Source organism: Dama dama, chromosome 20, assembly GCF_033118175.1.
Source record: "Dama dama isolate Ldn47 chromosome 20, ASM3311817v1, whole genome shotgun sequence".
Classification (NCBI taxonomy): domain Eukaryota; kingdom Metazoa; phylum Chordata; class Mammalia; order Artiodactyla; family Cervidae; genus Dama; species Dama dama.
Window position 1 is genome coordinate 58261278 of NC_083700.1, and position 17082 is coordinate 58278359.

A 17082-nucleotide genomic window follows, 5' to 3' on the forward strand; every position below is an offset into this window, starting at 1 on the left:
TATTTTGTTTTTGTTGGGTGTTGGGTTTTGTTTTCTACAATCAAAATACCTGCAAAGCAGCATTAAGAATTACTGCCCACAAGAACATGTATTATTATGTAATAGAGAAAGAATTTGCAAAGATTTGGGCCATGTAGATAAGGATAATGAGATAGATTATCCTGGTCATTTCTCTAAATATGATGCATTTTTTTTTTTTCAGGTTGGATGTAGATTAAAGTGGAATGGAACTAATTAAATTATTTGATTTATACAAAAATAATTTACTTGAGTGTTTTTTTTTTTTTTTTAACATTTATAAATACCTCATTTCAGAGGTCTTAGGAGGTACTGTAATGCCAGTGATATATAACGATTCTGGTAGAGATCCTCTTCCATACTCATATTTTACATCCAGAAATACTTGTACCTTGTAAGATGCTTAATGCATAGTGAGCATGGGATATTTGTTAATGAGAGATGTGAAATACTAATGAAACAAGTAGTATTTATACTCGTATAATGAAACACATTGCTTCATTGGCATGAATGGACTAAATTTCAGGTCCGAATCCTTAAACTCTTCTTTCTCAGTAGTGGTAGGCACCTTTTTGGGTTGATTTCCAATCTGATGTAGTTTGATTCCTCACACAGGGCATTGGAATAGAGTAAGCCATTCTGCAATGACAAATACCAAACTGGTGTGGCTAAGTACAAAGATTGAATTCTTGCTTGTGAAATGATCAATGTGGATTCGGCAGTCTTGCCTCCATCTTTGTGCCATCTGGATCACATGGCCCACAGTGTTGTCAAATCTGGAAAAAGCAGACCGGTTGGTGATGTTGGCTATTAAGAACCAGATCTGAAAGAGACATGCTTCCTACACATTACTTCATCCAGAACCTAGGCCTACAGCTCCATCCTAACAACAAACAAGACTGGAAGACACAGGAAATGTAGCTATTTGGTGAGCACTGAGAGCTTACTTGGCTACATAATATATTTGGTGAGTTAACTTATTTAAAAAATAAACAGCAAGGGGCTTCCCTGGTGGCTCAGTGGTAAAGAATCTGCCTACCAATGCAGGAGACATGGGTTTGATCCCTCATCCAGGAAGATCTCACACGCCATGGAGGAACTAAGCCCATGTACCACAACTATGGAGCCTGTGCTGTAGAGTCAAGAAGCTGCAACTGCTGAGGCCCTGTGCCTCAGAGACCACGCTCCACAACGAGAAGCCACGGCAAAGAGAAGCCACCGCACCGCAACTAGAAAGTAGCCCCTGCTCTCCGCAACTAGGGAAAAGCCCACTCAGCAACAAAGACTCAGCACAGAAATTATTTTTTTAAAAATTGGCAAAACACTTCTCTGTGCATGGCATTTATTGCTGATTAATTATTAAAGATTCAAATAGTCTTAATTTATAGAAGGAATGTATTTTAAGTCTCTAACCTTTCCATAATATGAAGTTTTTAAAAGTTTAAATGGTAGTTTTACACATTTACTAAAACATAGTGTACATAACACGTATTTTCTGTTGATTCAACAGCCCTGTGAAAAAGAATATTAACCTTCCTATTTTTAGAGACTTGGTAACAGACCCAGATGTCAAGGGACAAATGCAAGGTCACAAAACTATTAAGTGACAAAATCAGAACTTAAAACCCCAGATCTTCTAATCCCTACATTTCAGCTTATTCTAGACTGCTGTAGTACCTTTTACATGACTTTCTAAGTGAAACTGTACAGTTCTTAACCTATAATCCACCATGCTATCGTCTTCAACACCAAAGGTACTGATCACTTGGTCCACAGACGAGACTCACCCTTGTTTCTATGAATGGTGACCATGAGCTGAATCTCTACCGTTTCAAGTTTAGGACATTAAGGATCTAATTGAAGTAGCTAAATTAATAGCAAATAATATAACGGAAGGCCACTGAGTAATGAATGCTAAGACATACCTAGACAGCCTGCTCTTTCTGCCAGGTTTTTTGTTCTGAGTATGTGTACCATGTCCCTCTGTGACTATAGTCACAGTGGCCAAAAGATTGTTGTGTCCAATGGCCCAGTAACCTTTCTCAGACGTTGCCGTGATGAATTCTGCCGTAGTAGAATGAAGTAATGTGTGTGAATATTTCGGCTTAGTTAGAAAAGAACAGCTGCTTGCAGGGCAGCTGGAGCTTTTCTAGTTCCCCTGCTGGGTCTGCGTTTAGATATTTAGTTTTCTGGTTTCTGTCTGTCAAGACAGTTTTCTGGTTACAGTGCTCCATTAAAGCAAACCTTGCCCCAGTGCACTGATTAGAAAAAAAGCAGATTTTGCATGTTCCCTAAGCCCTCAGACTTTCTAGAACTGCCTCCATTCCAGTTCTCTGGACCCAGTTCTCTAAGCTGAGGTGGAAACTGTCCAGCCAGGGGCAGGATAAGACACCACTGGTTCTCAGCCCTAACAAATGTCTGCTCCTTGTCCTGTCAGCCCCTAAGTATGGTTGTTACCGGATTATAATGTCATAATTAATTTACCCCAAATACCTGTAACTCTGACTCAAAATATTCCCCCCCCCCCTCTAATTTTATATTAGTGAAAATGTTCAGTGAGACACAGCCCTTTCAGAGCTGCCCAGGAGTGTAATGCTTTGTGAAGTATCAGCTTAAACTCTTAGTCCTTTTCCTTTATCAGTCACTTTTACCTTGAAAAGTAACTACTTAATAGATTTATTTTTGATAGTTTCATTCCTTAAATTTTAAGTGAAAAATATTACATAGTGAAAATCTCTATAAATTATTTAGTGAAATCAAACTTTTCCAAACAGTTATTTGTTCTAGACTTAATGCCCTAAAGAAAAACAGATCAACAACTAGTCACAGAAAACTGTGGCATATGTTAGTTCCAAGAAACTATTTTGATTTTAAAGAAACCATGGACAATTTTAGTTGGAATTAGAAAGTTCAGCTTTGATCCTTTCATTTGTGACACATGATTGCTCATCTTATCAAAGATCTGAGGAAAACCAATTCATTATTTTAATTTAAAATCTATAAATTACTGTCCAAACTGAGAATTTTCAGAAATGAACAGGGAGCTGTTTGTAATGAGGTCCACACCAGAGGTGTAATGCAGGATGAACCGTCATCCTGCGTGTGGCTGAAGGCTCCGCTAAGTAACCAGAACTCTGACTTGAGTTTTGATTGTTGAATCCTAATCCCTTCAAAACTACTACCTTTAATTCATTCCTCAGATATGGTTTCCAAAAGATAGAATTTAGTTATTGTCTATCTTATTGAACAGTTCTCCTAAAATACTTGGTTTACAAACAACACACAACCAAATTTATCTCAGTGTGATTGATATACTTGGGAATGATTTAATCACAGAGCAAAATTTGCATTTGCTTATGTACGAGGAACACTGTAGATGAATGCAAAAAACTACCCCCAGTCGAGCTGATCTGGGTAGGGAGGCAAAAAACACAGCTACTCAGACACCTTAAATATCCACCAGCAACCTCAGTTTATCATGTGTGTTACAGCAATGCCTGCTCCCATTTAGCATTATAATTTCCCCTTCCATTTCAGGCGACCTTCTGCCACCACTTTACAATAACTCACAAGCTATAATGACATTTCTAATACCCCTTCCTAAAGCAAACTTCCAGTCTTTCCCAAGGTAAAGTTCCATATTTATTGTAGTGTCCATGTGTTTCTTAACCACTTAAATTGTATAAAACGCTGCTGTTGATTTTATTAGGACTTTTGTTTTTTGAGTCACTGATGAAGTTTTTTGAGTGTTGTGCCCATAATCCTATGTTCCCCAAACACCCTGTGTTTATTACTGTGCACTTGTGCACATATTGGTCTTAGGAGTGTGTTTGTTGTGTGAGAGCAGATCTGATAGAAAAGAGCAACCTTCTAGTGAGCCGTTTATAGTTGAGGCTGCTGGGGAGTCTCTCAAAATTCCATGCCTGCTTCCCTTAATCTGCACATCTGAAACACAAACTGATCTTTGCGGATAGAAACTTGCCTAATTTCACATAACCCTTGCTGTGTTCCAGACAGGACACTAAGCCATAATAAGCAAGTTCTTTCACTTCTCCTAACAACTATATAGGTAGGAGCAACAGTTATCCTAACTTGACAGATGAGGAAACTGAACCAAGGAGAGAGAATTTTGCCCAGTGCCACACAGCTAATATATGATGGAGCATAGGAATCAGATCAAAATTATTTTATGGCATTTTCTCTCAATCTGTTAACATCTATTTTCCCTTAATAGTAACTCAAAAGTTCTTGTGTCTACACAACTTCCCCTCCTGCTATAAGCAGGCAGTCACCTCTCTTCTTTCAGAATTTAACTTTCTTTTATTCTCTCAGCAAATGTTTATTGAGCTCCTATTAGGATTGTAGTGCTAGGTGCAAGGGCTGTGGCCTTGAAGATAACTTGATTGTTGAGAGAAACTAACAATCTTCCAAGGGGAAATGAATGAACCATTGAAGGCAGTTGGAAAATTAATACAGTAGAGGTATCAGAATGCTCTGAGGATCAGGGAAGCGGGGTGGAGGGAGGGCAGCATCTTCGACTAGGAGGTAGGAGATCAGAGAGGATGTCTGAGCTAAATATTGGAAGAGTAGACATTCCAGGTAAAGGAAACAGAGCAGTCAAGGTCAAATTGAAACAGGAGGGAAGGGGGCAGAGCACAACTTTTGAAAGACAAACTGATAGAACCAAATGGGTCCAAGATGGTGAACAAGTCGACTTCCACTAGACCTTAAGCCTCAGTATATGCTTATTGTAACACATCAGCAAAGTTAAATGACACACAGGTGCTATGACAGTTTCAAAGTTGACCTTCAAAGACCAAAAAGTGGGCAGTGGCCCAGTTCCTGAAAATCTCCTCCCCTTCCCCAAAACAGTTGGACTACTCCTCCTACTCATTAACCTATGAAAGTGCCCAGCCCGTAAAAGTTAACCACACCACATTTCGAGGTTGCTTTTGCCTTCTGAGATGACCCACATTCTGTGGAATGTTGCCCTCTAAATAAATCCATCTCTTACCTGTCACTTTGTCTCTTACGGAATTCTTTCTGAGATGAGATATCAAGAACCTGTTGCATTAGGTCCTGAAACCGTGTGTGTGTTCTCAGTTGGAAGACTGTGTTTTGGCTGGTTCAAGTCCCAAGCTGAGGTGAACGGTTTCAAAAACACACGAACTTTATTGAAACTCTCAGAGGTTCTGTTTGCATAGAGTAAAGGACCTAGGAAACCAGTGGGAAGATAGGCAGGGGCCAGGCTAAGAGGTCTGGGATACAAGGGATTTTGAATTTATTCTCTTGGTGATGCTGTTATGTCGAGCAGGAGCGACACAATCAGACTGTTCCCTCTGTTTCCTTGTCATAGCATCACGAGCATTCCTCTATTATAGCATTTATTGCCAATGCCTAGATTGTGCATACTTCTGTCACAGCAGTTGTCATGATCCTGATTTCCAGATGGAAGCAATAGGGAGAACTGCTGGAAGGAAAGCAAAATGGAGATGAGTCCAGTTTGCCATAATCTGTGCAAGAAGTGATTTGAGAAAGGGAATGGACTTACAGGCAGATCTGATTGGATGCTGGGGTTAAGCAAAGCACTCTAGGCTGATTCCTCAGGTAACGGCAGATGATACAGTGTAAAGAAGAACAGCTCTGGGAAGTTGTGTGGAAAAGAGTTAACTCTGTAGCCCTGGGTTACCTGCACATTACTCCCTAGAAAGTTCTGCCTTCAGGACTGGCCCTCAGCTGACTCCTAAGAAATAACCTCTGAGCTCTTGGAATATTCTGCCCGATAATATTTTTATATACTGGAGAAGACTCTTGAGAGTCCCTTGGACAGCAAGGACATCAAACCAGTCAATCCTAAAAGAAATTAACCTTGAATATTCATTGGAAGGACTAGTGCTGAACCTGAAGCTCCAATACTTTGCCCACCTGATTCGAAAAGCCAACTCATTGGAAAAGACCCTGCTGCTGGGAAAGATTGAGGACAGGAGGAGAAGGGGATGACAGAGAATGAGATGGTTGGATGGCATCATCAATTCAATGGACATGAGTTTGATCCAACTCTGGGAAATAGCAAAGGACAGGGAAGCCTGGTGTGCTGCAGTCCATGGAGTTGCAAAGAGTTGGACACAACTGAGTGACTGAACAACAACATATGCATGAAGCCTCGCGCTATGCTGTACCAGTTTATTGTGGGCTTTCTAGGTGGTGCTAGTGGTAAAGAACCTGACTGCCAATGCAGGAGATGTGAGAGACGTGGGTTTGATCCCTGGGTCAGGAAGATTCACTGGAGGAGGACATGGCAACCCACTTCAGTATTCTTGCCTGGAAGATCCCATGGATAGAGGAGCCTGGCGGGCTACAGTCCATAGGGTCGCACAGAGTCAGGCCTGACTGAAGCAACAGCATGCACAGTGTGACTCGTGGTGAATGACTGCTTTTGCTGGCATCTGAATAGCTGAGATCATTCACATGGGTGCCACATGCCTACGTGACTGACTCCCAATAAAACCCCAGGATGCCAAGGCCTGGGTGAGCTTCCTTGGTTGGCAGCACTTCACAGGTGTTGTCACACACTGTTGTGACTCTCCTGGGTGAGGATGCCTGGAAGCCTGGGCTTGGTTTCTCCTGGGTCATGGGTTTTGCTCATGTGCCTTATTGCTCTGTTGATTTTTTTGTGACTTCATTTTTTGCTATTTAAAATTTGTTGAGCACTGACAGTATGGCATTGAAGTACTTTACAAAACATTTATAATCATGGTCTTTGCATTTTACATTCCTTACATAGTGTATATTTAACATTTTTTTCATTTTCTTTATTTTTTGATTCAATATTTTTATAGATTATACTCCGTTTAAAGTTATTACAAAATAAGGGCTGTCTTTCCCTATGCTGAGCAAAATATCCTCATTTGTTCTTTGGGGTTTTTTGTTTTTTTTTTTTTTTTGCCTTTTTGGGCTTTTAATTGTTTAAGTGCAATGATAGTCAACCAAAAGGGCCCCACATTTGGAATATGCTCTGTCTACATCACTAGTCACATACATGTATGTAGTAAATGTGCACTGACTTATTCAAAACAGAATAAAAAAAAATTCTCATAACAACCAAATACATGTTTTGAAGCCAGCCACCTTTACTTGCTGGTATTTATAACTACCTTCTCTTCATTATCCATTTGTATTCCCTTCACCCTCAGCAAGAACCTCAGCTGGTCCTGGTTTTTCATCTGGTTTGATTACCCTTATCTTTGTGTGGTCTGACCATTAGTACTTCTGCCTGCATTGGTTTCTTATAGTTTTCTACTCTGTTGCTTTTAGTCTGTATCCTTTAGCTGTAATAAATCATAGCCACGAAGGTAACAGCTTTTCTTAGGTTATAAGTCCTAGTGAATCATCAACCCTGAATGGTCTTGAGGATCCCTGAATTGCTCTGGACATGTTAAATTTAAGGTGTCTGAAATATCCAAGTTAATGTGTCCAGTAGGCAACTGGAAATATGGGTTTGGAAATCAACAAAGAGGTCTGGGCTAGATATTGAACTCTGAGAATAGGCACATATGGGACTGTTGCAGCTATAGGCATGTGTGCGTGCTCAGTCGCTTTAGTCATGTCTGATTCTTTGTGGCCCTATGGACTGTAGCCTGCCAGGTTCCTCATTCCATGGGATTCTCCAGGCAAGAATACTGCAGTGGGTTGCCATTCCCTTCTCTAGGGAATCTTCCTGGCTCAGGAATCTAACTCTTGTCTCCTGTGTCTCCTGCATTGCAGGTGGATTCTTTACCACTGAGCCTCTGGGGAAGCGCAGCTGTAGTGTAGATGGAGTCAAAGAGGAAAAAGAATGACAGGCAGAAGGTAAAGACTTGGGTATCACTGGCATCTAAAAGGCAAGTGTGTAAGCACTAAAGCCAGCATTTTGACAATAAATAGCAAAAAGTTATCAACCGTCCCTAGGAAGAGAGAGTTTCAAGGACATTCAGGTAAGGAAGTTGAATTCATTAAGAAACATCAACATCTGCAGCAAAAGTGAATTTACAAAGCCATTCAATATTCAATAACAGTAGATTAAGGTGCTTTGAAAAATTCCAGTATTGATCCTGTGCTCAAATAATCACAGTGAAACTTACCCTTGCTAAGCCACCAGACTGCTATGTGGCCAGGAGAGTTGAACTATTCAACTCCTATTGCTGACAAAAATTCACAGAATTGGCAACCATGTGAATGAAGGAAATTCACCACTGGGAACAGTGGTTCAATAATACACAGCTGTAGTGTCATTGCATAATAAATTCAAACAGATTCACATCCTTCTGCAAAATAGCTGCTGCTCCACACATTACCATCACTTGTGTTTTTAGATTCTATTTCACATTGTCCTGAATTAGTGTTTTCTCAATGTCTCTGAAAATACTCTCATCTGTAATTGTTCCATGCCAACTATTCAGAGGCTAATTCTTCCATCACTGCAAACTTGCTTGAGCGTTTGGCACTGACATGTACACACTGCTATATTTAAAATAGATAATCAACAAGAACCTACTGTATAGCACAGGGAACTCTGTTCAATACTCTGTAATAGCCTACATGGGAAAAGAACTTGCAAAAGAATAGCTGCATGTATATGTACAACTGAGTTACTTTCTGTACACCCGAAATTAACACAGCATTGTTAATCAACTGTACTCTGGCACAAAATAAAAGTAAAAAAAAAAAAGTTGCTGTTGATACCTCAAATAATGGTATTATCAGTAATATCTGTTGACTCATCAAGAGCCAAAGAAAATGACTCAAAATCATTTGCTTTGGTTTTTAAAAATGTTCTACTGATGTTGCGCCTACACCCTCAATTCTTTGAGCTGTTGTTGTTCAGTTGATCAATCATGTCACTCTTTGTGACCCCATAGACTGTAGCCTGCCAGGCTCTTCCATCCATAGAATTTCCCAGACAAGAATACTGGAGTGGGTTGCTATTTCCTTTCCCAGGGGATCTTCCCACTCCAGGGATCAAACTCACGTCTCCCTACATTGGCAGGTGGATTCTTTACCATTGAGCCACCAGAGAAGTCCTAATTCTTTGAGTAACTTTCTCTAAAAATGAATAATCTTAAATTCATTTTGTCTGGACACATGTCTTCAGCTGCATAATCAAATATTATTTGATTAATTCACCACTGGTAAACAATTTTCCTTGCTTGGATAACAAATGAACTCCTTGGAAACAGTTTGATTGAAAACTTATTTTCATTTTTTGTTTTTGGGAAGAAATTCTGCTATAAGGAGATATTCCATTTTAAAATTAAAAAGTTTTCTGACCACAGCTTTTCTGTGATGAATGCTTACCTAATTATATCAACACACATTGTATTCTTTCAGCACAACCTGTGTTCTTGCATAATACAACCGTGCTTTTTAAAAAATATATTTTTATTGAAGTGTAGTTGATTTAAAATGTTGTATTAATCTCTGCTGTACGGCAGTGATTCAGTTATATATTATTTTAAATATTCTTTTAGATGATGGCTTATCCCAGGATATTGAATATCATTCCCTGTGCTACACAGTAGGACCTTGTTATTCATCCACTCTACATATGATGGTTTGCATTGCTCACTCCAAACTCCCAGTCCATCCCTCCTCCAGCCCCTCCCCCTCTGCAACCACATCTGTTCTCCATGTCTGTGAGTCTAAAACCATGGTAATTGGTATCTAATTCAATGGCAAAATTCTGCTGTACCTTAAGAATACAACAGAGTTCACTTGTCTTGATTTGTTATGATGAATATAAGCAAGTAATAAACAGAATTTTGAAATGTCCTATATGGCCCTTGAAATGTGGTGAAGATGTGGCTGCAGTTTGCAGCACCCAGTTATAACTGAGCAGCTGTGCGGAGCCATGAGGGCCTCAATCATGGCCCGTCACAACTCCTCCACGCTGCCATGTGGCCATGGAAGCAGTCACAGATGGTGGATAAATGAGTGAAAAAGGGTGGTGTCAGTGCAAAACTTAGCTTGTGGTCACTGACATTGAATTTCATGTCAATTTTTACATGCCTCAAAATATTCTTTTGAGGGAGACCACAGTGGGTGCTTGACCAGGTTTGGGGTCACCATCCCAGATCCTAGGTTTATCCTCAAGGGATATAACCAGCAGTCCATCATGGCAAAGTCATGTTTGATCCTGTGTATAAGTGATGGAAACCCAACTGCAAGAGACTAGGCAAAACTATTTGGCAACTCATGTAAGCACTGAGAAAGTGTTACCAATGTGCCCCAACAGAATAGAACATCAACCTATAGTTGGAAATACAGGGCAAGAGGTCAACCCTACCAGGAGAAAGAGTTGGCAAGGCCTGTGTGGGTGGTTAGGATCCGACACCCACAGGCAGACTCCAGTCCCCAGGACATTTGAGTAGAAACCCCCTAATCCTATGGACAGGCTGATGATTCTCATCCATAGCTATGTGGCAAGAAATCAGTTACAGTAAAGTATAAATGCTTGCAAATGAATTCCTTTTAAAAATGTTATTTACAGCAAAGTTAAGCTTATCCCTACTGTCACTCCCACACACTTGCATTTCATTAGGCTTCTTGGAAGCAATAGAAAGGTGTAGGCTCACTGCTGGCACGCAGGGTGTGTGTTGTGTACGTGGGTGCCACCATTCCTGCTGGGCGGCAAAGATGGCTTCCAAGAGGAGACCTGCTGCGGTAATCCATCCCATGGGAGACCAGAGCCTACCCTTGCAGAGGCTGTGGTGACGAAGAGACAAGAAACCCTGGCCCCCACAGAGCCCTGGATCTCATGCTGCCAATGGGTTGCTGATCTTGGTCAGGTTTGCTCCAGAACTCGATGGCTCTCAACCAACAGACTGAAGTTTACCCCTTCTGCCTCTGGGTTACAAAGTATCCTTTTCATTGGGATTTGGAAGGTGTTGTCCAAAGCTCTTCTCCTGCCTGCATTTTCTCCTGGAGTTCCTCAGAAAATGTTCTGCCTGATCCATTGCTGCCTGACCCTGGAAAGTGGTCGGAAATGAGGAGGACCCTGGAGCCAGGAGATTGGCATTCACTTTCTGGAAGCTGCCTGTGGCTTGTCTTCTGCTGGGAGAACCTTCCTAGTGCACTGCAGTAGAGGAAAGTGACAAGAATGGGGGTGATGGTACCAATGGCAGGGGTGACGGAAACAGCCTGGCACCTCTGCCCTCAATCCCTGCCTACATGCAGAGGCAGAGGGGAGAGGACAGCTGTCTCATCAAACAATCTCCTATGCAAAATCATCCCTCCAGCTCCCCAGAGCTAAGTGAATTTTCAGAAGATGAATTATTATGTAATTGGCTCCATTTAGTACCTGGAAAAGAGAGGGAACTATCAATAGTATTGGCGCAGTTTGGTAGGGCGGATTCTGGAAACCTCATTTTCTTGTTTCCCCAAGTGCGTGCATGCTCAGTCATGTCTGACTCTTTGTGACCTCATGAATTGTAGCCTGCCAGGCCCCTCTGTTCATGGAAGAATGAACAGAGGCAAGAATATTGGGAGTGGGTTGCCATGACCTCTTCCAGTGGATCTTATTGACTCAGAGATCGAACCCAAGTCTCCTGAGTCTCCTGCATTGGCAGGTGGATTCTTTGCCACTTGAGCCACCTGGGAAAACCTCTTTCCCCAAGAGCAGGTCGTAAACACTTCATGATGTCTTTGTGCTGGCAGAGTCCTCCCTCGCGACTGTCACTGACCATAGCTAGAGAGGGTCCTCAGGAGAGGGGGTGTTCCCAGAAGCCTGCAAGCCAAAGGGCTGTCCCCAAGGACCCTGCAGGGTGGCTTAATCTCCATTCCTGGTGGCTGGGTGTCCCACCTAGTCCTTGAATCTGTGGTCGTTGGGACAGGAGCCACAGCCTGCACGATGCACCCCTTGACAGGGAAATAAGAAAGCTGTTTATCCTTCCCTTCACCTGAGAACAAACTGACATTTTCTGTCTCACAGACACAACTCCTAAGGTGAAATATCTCACTTGAGTTGACTTAATGAAATAAACAGGTAAAAATAAAATCCCCAACAGGATTACAAAATAACTCTCCTGTCCAGGGTCTGTTTTTGCTCTTAGGTACTTACTACATTTTCACCAGTTGGGTCCCCCAACAGTCATCTGGAAATGTTTCTGGTTCTTGTTTTCAAGTTTGGAGGTCCTGTCTCCCCACTGCCCATGTGCATCCCAAGAGAAACATGGGTGTGGGGGAAGGCAGCAGAGGCCAGGTGCCCTGCTGGACCAGGCAGACTGCCTTCTAGGATAATATGATCAATCATGGTAACAGGAGGGAGGGGTTCTCTTACTTTTGAGTGTATAATGCCAGAACAGTTACCATGTACATAAATAAGAATAGGCAAGACATAAATTCAGTGATTTAATGGAAAAAATTCTTACTGGTTGCTCAGCCAGGTCAAAATTGGATGATCTCTTCTGTGGGACTGAGTATAAACACTCAGGTCTTACAGATTGCTTCCATGTCCTAACCCAGCTCAGCGCTTAGTCTCTGAAATTGATCAAGAAAGCTGCAGTCTGTATACTGGAAAGTATTTAGTGTTTAACTGGCCATTCAATATTTATGAAGGCTCAGGTCAGAGCATTCCCACAAATAGTCCCTGACAATTATCCCACCAGTTCTGAAAAATAGAAAATCTTAATTTCAAGTGATTCATTTAACATCCAAGCAGACTATTAAGCTGTCTATTTTGAAATTCCAGTGTATAAAATTTTCAAACAGCTTCTAAATGCATGTTCAGCTCTGTTATGAGCATTATTAAAAAGAAAAAGGTTTTAAATGCATAAAGAATAATGGGCTTATTCTTCCACTCCTGAACTTTTTGAGCAGAATGTGAAGGCCTCTATCCCTTTCTCTGTGTTTTCTGCACAGGGACAGTCATGCCCTAGAACAATTCCAAAGAAATGCTCCTTCCCCATTTCTATTGGAGATGATGCAAGGACGGGGTGGGGGTCAGAAGCCTTATGAGCTTCAGTCCAGTCCTGTCACAGCCAAGCTGTGTGCCTTTGGGCCAGTCGTTTGGTCCTCCAAGCCTCTGCCACTACATGGTGAAGAGATTGTCTAATTGTTGGGAGCTGAAGATATTCTTAGGCAAGAATATTGGAGTGGGTTGCCATTTCCTTCCCCAGGGGATCTTCTCGGCCCAGAGATAGAACCCATGTCTCCTGTGTCTGCTGCATTGTAGGCAGATTCTTTACCCACTGAGCCATCTGAGTAGCCCATAAAGATTCTGAATAATAACCTCCGAACTGAGAAACAATTTTGAGATGGAAAAAACCAAGCAGGCAACTCCATTAAGCACAATATGAAGCTTATTATGGGTAACTTACAACAGGCAGAAAGGATGGGGCAGACAGATGATGCAGGCCTATTAGCAGCTGCACTGGGAACCACCAAAGGAGTACAGAGGAACTTAGAGGGGTCAAGGCTAAAAATAGAATCTGACTATCCAGTGAGAAGCACAGCTGGCACTGACCACATCTGGGGTTTCTCTGTCCCCCTGCCTCCTGCCACCCCCCATCCCCCCATCCCCCCACCAGGAGTCTTATGATCATTAACCATCTGTGTTAGCAAAAGGCCTTCTTGCAGTTTTCATATCAGATGAAGGCAAGTGTAAAAGTTGATAGTGAACTCATCTGACTTGGGCACAATTCTTGTGACCAGACTACAGTTTAGTGCTCAGAAAGGACACAGAGGGGGTAGGACTGGGGTCCTGAGACAGAGCTGACAAAATGGAGTCAGTGTGGTTCAGCCATACCCAAGTGCAACGCTGAGTCTTGTCCCCCCATCAAGCTGCCATTCTGCTAGCTGGGAGACTGCAGTACTGATGCAGGAGGATCAAACACTACAACGTATAGCATTTCCAAGGTTAGAAAACTTGCAAATGCAGCTCCAAGACTCATTTGAGTTCCAGAGCAATCATGGAAGTCTAACCTCCAGGCAAATAATACTCTTCCCTACTGGAGATGAACAAACTGAGGTCAGGTAATTTAAACAAACTGGGTAAGGCTCTTTGGAGTAAGCCCTGGTGCTGAAATAGCCTGGTGAAAGAGAAAACAGAAAGGCCAAACGCCAGGGTAGAGCCCTCCAGCCCCTAGAAACCCAGCCTGGCTGCCTCTTGGCTTATCTTATACATTTGTTGTTTAGTCACTAAGTTGTTTCCCACTCTGGGAGACTCCACGGACTGTGGCCCACCAGGCTCCTCTGTCCATGAAATTTTCCAGGCAAAAATACTGCAGTGGGTTGCCATTGCCTTCTCCAGGGGATCTTCCTGACCCAGGGATGGAACCTGCATCTCCTGCATTGGTAGGCAGATTCTTTACCACTGAGCCACCTGGGAAACCCATCTTATACTTAATATCGTATATGGAAAAAAACACTAGAAGAAAAGAAGTACTTTAAACATATGCTTATCTCTTAAATTATGGGTTTAATGGTGCATTATTTATTTTCATCTTTACGATATTTTGTGTTTTCTAAAATTTTTTACAATGATTAGGCATGACTTTGGGCTTCCCTTGTAATTTAGTTGGTAAAGAATCTGCCAGCAGTGCAGGAGACCTGGGTTCGATTCCTGGGTTGGGAAGATCCCCTGGAGAAGGAACTGGCAACCCACTCCAGTATTCTTGCCTAGAGAATCCCCGTGGACAGAGGAGGCTGGCAGGCTACAGTCCATGGAGTCGCAAGAGTCGGACACGACTTGGTGACTAAACCACCAGGCATGACTTTGGAGAGGAGAAAAAAATGATTGAGATTGCAAAAAAAAATACCCAAACAACACGAGTGGAAGGAAATATGGATGGAGAGGCAAGAAGGTGGGAAATGAAAACCAAGACCCAAACCAAATACTAATCTCAGAAAACCAGGGCAGGCCCACTCTGGCTCCCTTCTCCGCCTGGTATCCCGGCTTGCGGAGTCTGAGGCTCCTCCTCCTTCGCGCCCCGCACTTCAGTCCCGCCAGAGGGCGCCCTGGGGGTCGGGCCGCCGCGTCCTCGCCTATCGCTCCTTCGGGCGCTCTTTTCTGCTGGGTGAGGCTCGCGGTCCCGCCGCCTCCCAGCAGAGAGCGCAGGGGGCAGCCTCTCCCGGCCTAGGTGCGATTCTCGCAGCTGCGGATGGCCCTCCGTGTAAGTCCTGGCCAGAGCTGCTGTCCATCCATCTCCACCGGGCTCCCCGTCGCAGGCGTTCCAGCCTTGCCCAGAGGCCACCCTGGGTCACCTCTGTGCACCAGGGCACGCCCAGGGGAGCACATGACAAGATCCCACTTCCCCTAAGTGTGATTGCATTATTTTCCACAATTAAAAAAAAAATAGGGAAGTAATACACACATAGTAATATGTAGTTGTGAAAAACCCAAATAACCTGTGTGTATATTTTTTAAAAATCAGTCGCCCTTCACCATCATCTTACCAACTCTCCTCACCATAAACAATAGTTATAAGTTCTTAAATGCATTCGTATACATATAAGCATATTATTATGGATATTAGTGTATTTGTCCATCAGACCATCAGTTCATCCATCCACACTTTCATGCATGCATGCCTCCATCCCTAGAAGAATATTCATCAAAATATTAACGGTGGTAATTTTTAAGTGGTAGAATTAAAATGATTCTTATTTCCTGAATGTTTTACCTTGAAAATAATGGTGCAGGTGAGTTGTTACTATTTTAAAATCCATTTTCTCTCTTAAGGCTGCCTCGCCTCCAGAATACATAGATTGTCCCAGTGGCTTTTATGAGTTTCCCCATCTTACTGGGGAGATGAGGCTCATTAACACCCTCCAGCCCCACCAGGCAGTGCTTGAGTCTCCTGGTAAGACAACTGGAGGTTTCTGTCTCAGTGATTCATGACTCTGACTTGGCTACTGTCTACATTTTTACCAGTTTCAAGAGCAGATTAATTGGAAAATGTTCTTTGCTGGCTTCTGGGAAGCAACAATAGAATCCTGATGATACTGTTATCTGTGGATTAAGAACTTATACAAAGAGGTATTTTTTTTTCTTTATAATTCTTTAAAAGTGGTTTTGAAAATTTTCTTTGATGTTTGGAGGTCAGAGAACTCAAGTTTCTATTTAAAAGTTTGTTCTAACCAACCCTGGATCTTTATTGTCTTTGGGAGTTATGTAGCTTAGCCATTACAAGTCTCCTTCTTTCCTTCCCAGGGTTTGAAAAGCAGAGAAGGGTTTGGCCCTCTGACCTGAACACACACCTAACATGCACTTCCGGGTATTCATGAGGGGCAGAGACGAAGCCTGAGAGTGTCCCCTGCAGTGTTGGCACACAGAGGTGGGTTTGTGTGTGTATATAAAAAATACATGTATTAAAAAAAATCACAATTCCAAAAGTAAGTTAAAATGTTAAATGTTTTGGTAATAAATGGAGGAAGCAAAAGCTTTGTTTAAGCCTTTGAGTCCCTGTGTATCAATTAATTCCAATAAATTGTTATTGAATAAGCACCTGCCTCACCTCTAGCCAATATGATCAGGGCAGGGAAAGACAGGATAGGAAACCAGACCCACTCAAGGCTCAGGGAACTGACAGAAATCCATCAGTTTCCAAGCTTCTGGGAAATGCATTACTCCAGGAATCCCTAGACTTTTACATTGTGCTGACAAAATTTAATTTTGCCAAGTACGGTCATTCAAAAAGAACCTGGCATCTATAGACACATTGACAGCAACAAAAAGGACATGATCTCAGAATAGAGGAATGTCTTTTAAAAATTGATTTTGCATAATAAAATATTTTACCTTATTTTCCTTAACTTTTTTTTTTTGCCCATTTTCCTAATTCCAAGAACACAAGGACTATAATTTAATATTTGTTTGATGGTGGTTATTCCACTGTTTTAGGGCTATAGTGATGAATCTTAGTGAACAATGTACACTGAGGTGAGAAATATTAGATATTTGGCTGAATTTAGACTAATCCCTAATTTATACTAATCATAGGATTCTATACTAATCCCACTCCCAAGCTTTCCAGATTAGACAAATATACCATTTAAAAAAATTTTAGTTTGCTCTTGTTTCAGTAAAGT